Genomic DNA, 3,743 nt, shown 5'->3' on the forward strand with positions numbered 1-3,743 from the left:
GTGAAACAGGTGATGGGGATTAAGGAGGGCACATGTGAGGGGCACTCAGAGATGTGTGGAAGTGTTGCTCTATATTGTACACCTGAAACTAATATTACACTACATCCTTACTAGCTAAAACTTAAATTAAAAATTAACGTAAGGTTTATTACACTACCTACCAGGTTTTCTCTAATTTTCATTAATTCACCATGTTTGAAAAATAACCATTAATTTTTAAGAAGCATGCATGATATGGGGGGGAGTTTGTGCCTTTACCTCGGCCTCTGATTCCAGCAGGACTCGGAAAGTGGGTCTCAGCTCATTCTTCCAGAAGGTCCTGAGAGTCAACATTTCCTGTCTTCACTACCCAACTGAATGCTGCTCCCATTCCTCCAAATTTGTGTCACGATTTCTCCCCCCAAAACAAGCCTGAATCTGGAACAAACCAACCCCAGCATCTCTGACGTGGCATTTGCAGGACCCCCTGAATCCACGGATCCTTGACTGAAAAACATCTTGTTCAAATATCGGTAGGGAAAACGAGGAAAAAACCATGGAACAGCCCAGAAAATGCAAGTGGCTGAGCAGCTCACTGACCATCAGGTGCCTCACTGACCATCAGGGAAGCTACCCAGCGCCCCTCCTCGGCACTCAGCCCCACCACTGAGGAGACGCCAAGTTGCTGCGAAGCGTCCAGGGTCTCCCCGAGGCCGGCGGCGGAACCTGCTGGAAACCCAGCTCTGGCTCTTTGTTCACAGTCACAGGCACTGGGTCCTCAGAAGCAACGGAAACCTTTCCTGCTCTGAGCCGCCCAGGATCAGAAAAGCCTAATTGGGCGCCTTCTCCAGCCTTCGCTGAGCGCGCAAGGAACGGGCCCCTCCCTGTTCGCGGTGCGTGCGCGCCCTCTGCTGGCCTCCGTGGGAATTCCTGCAATGCTCAAGGCCATGGCCGCTCAGCTGAAAGTATTGAGGGTGCAGCTGGTCCAGTTAAGCCTGTTCTCCAGATCAGAACGGGTCTTAGTCACAGGGCCTGGGACCCAAAACGAATCTTTTCCTTCTCCTGTTTAGTGAGTGAAGAACGAAACCGAAATTATTAATGTAATGATATAATTTGTAACGCTTTAAGCAACATTCAAAGAAATACAGACTACAAATTTACACATGCTGAACTACAGGTAATTGTGTTTACCACCAAAATACTTGGGTTAAATAAAAAATTGCCACCTTTGAGAAAGAGATACAGGCTTCCAGCTATGGAATGAATATGTCATTGAGATACAAGGTACAGCCTATGGAATATAGTCAATCCTATAATAAAGTGTTGCATGCTTTCACATGATAGCTACACTTGTGTAGGTATATGGAGAGCATAATGTAGAGACACGGAATCACTATGATGTATACCTGAAACTAATACAACCTGGTGTGTCCACTATATTTCAATAAAAAATTGACACTCTTTTAAATTTTCCTTCATTAAAAAATTATTTCTAATAAGAACATATGAAATTCCATTTATATCACATTCTCTAATGTCACCATCTTGATGTTGAGAGCTTATTTTTCAAGTTGTCAATAATATGTTTGATGACACATATGTGACAAGGTCAGAATGCATACCTAGAGGGAGTTACGCATCTGTTATAAATTTCCTGCCTGTATATGGGTAATATTTTCAATGAAAGGTGCTTCAGGGCTGAAGACAGATGAAATAATTTCCATGAGACTCATAGGTAGATAATTGTGCCTTCAAATAGTAAATGCCATCTCTTCACAATCAGAGGAAGGCTGGGTGAAGAAACAGGTTTCTCCTTTCATGTGAGAGAAGGCTGTGGTGGTTTAAACTGCTCGCTTACAATCCAGAATGCTGAGACCAGCAGTCGATGTAAGAATAGCAACCCCCTATCATGTTGCACATAACTAGTGCTAGAAGGAGAATATGGACCTTATTCTCAAATACTTTTGGTTGAGACCAGTAATCCATCTGTGCAAGTTCCAGGCGATAGGCTCTGGGGGCAGCACAATGCCTGACGCCTGGCTGTGGAACATAAGGAAGGTCATGCTGGAGCAGTGGGGAAGGGAGCAGGGACTGGGGGAAGTGGCGGAGACAGATCATGGTTACCTCCCCATGGGGCACACTCTGGACTTTACCTGCTAATGAACTGCATGCTCTCCCTCAAGCCATTTCTCTCCATGACCGTCCCTGAGACTGGGCCCCAACACGCCAGGCAAAATGAGGGGGACCCATCTTCCCAGGGGCAATGGCCTCTACAGAGCTTGCCCCAGTGAGGTTGGAGCCTTGAACTGAGGGAACTGTAATGCCCAGGTTTCCTACCCTTTCTGCCTCCAACCCTAAGAGCATCTTCGCAGAGCCCCTTTTGCGTGGCCTATAGCCCCCTCCGCACACTGTGACCAGCTCCGTCCTTTCCTCTGTGCTTCATTTCTGTCTTTGCTTCTCCCTACCCCTGTCTCCCTCTGTTTCTTTCTCTCGCTCTCTAGGACTTGCCCAATTCCCCCATCACTCACTGCCTCTTTTCCTGCCTGTCTCTTTCTCTGCCTCTCCCCAGGCCTTGTGCCTTCTGTTCCGTGCAGCCCTGTCCAGGGATCAGGGCACCACATATCTGTGCCCCCCTCTCTCCTGTCATGTTTTAAGCCCAGGCCCTGATCACAGTGGATGAAAATCCTCTTTATAGAAGCTGCTCATGATGACGTTTACTGCAGCATTGCTGTTCCCAGACACTCCCGGGAAGCATGTGGACAGCCAGACCTTGACCCCTTGGTGGCCCAGCCATGATCCCAAAGATGCTGGAGGGCTGGTTACCTCCACAACCTGGGAGAAAGGAGGGCCTTGCAGGTGTCAGGGGCTCTGGAGAAGAATGCATGGGGTTTGAGGATCTGGAAAGAGCCAGATGCTTACAACCAACTCCTCCACGGTGGTGAGGAAGGAACGGGTATCATGTCATGGACCTCTGCCCTGCCCATCCCTCACTAAGGAAACAGTGGGAGGAGGGGAGCCTGGGTGGCTCAGTCAGTTAGGCGTCTGACGTCGGCTCAGATTTGATCTCGTGAGTCGTGAGTTTGAGCCTCTGGTCGGGTTCTGGGCTGACAGCTCAGAGCCTGGAGCCTGCTTTGGATTCTATGTCTCCCTCTCTCCCTCTCTGCCCCTCCCTTGCTTGTGCTCTGTATTTCTCTCTCGTTCAAAAAAACAAGCAAACATTGCAAAATTAGAAGAAAAAAAGAAAGCACTGGGAGAAACATGGGACATCATAAGACTCACCCCGAAAACTACTACCACTAGTCTACCTCAGCTCCCACCTGGATTAGTGCTACTGTGAGGTAGCTTGTAGGTGGGAAAAGTCCCCAACACCTGGATTAATGCAGGGTTTCCTCATTGTTCTACCAGAGACACTGCTGACCCCTCATCCATTTCTTGCAATCAGAAATCAGCCACTCCCTGGGGACTGATGGCTGTCTTGCTGATCACCACACACCACTGTGACTAGCAGGTGCCGTGTGCTTGTGAGTATCTACTGAGGAGTGAACACAACCATCACCAGATCTAGATGAAGGTTGTGTCCACCACCCCAGAAGGATCCAGGGAGACATGTGCAATCAATACAATTCAAATGATGACTTGTCTTCTGTCCCTATTACTGTAGATTCTACCTGTTTGTGACAGTGTATACAGGAGTCACACTGTGTGCATCGAAATAGAATGACCGTAGGTCTTCCTGGAAGCAGACACTGACACAGAGGCAGAAC

The sequence above is a fragment of the Lynx canadensis genome, chromosome E3, assembly GCF_007474595.2.
Source record: "Lynx canadensis isolate LIC74 chromosome E3, mLynCan4.pri.v2, whole genome shotgun sequence".
Taxonomy (NCBI): domain Eukaryota; kingdom Metazoa; phylum Chordata; class Mammalia; order Carnivora; family Felidae; genus Lynx; species Lynx canadensis.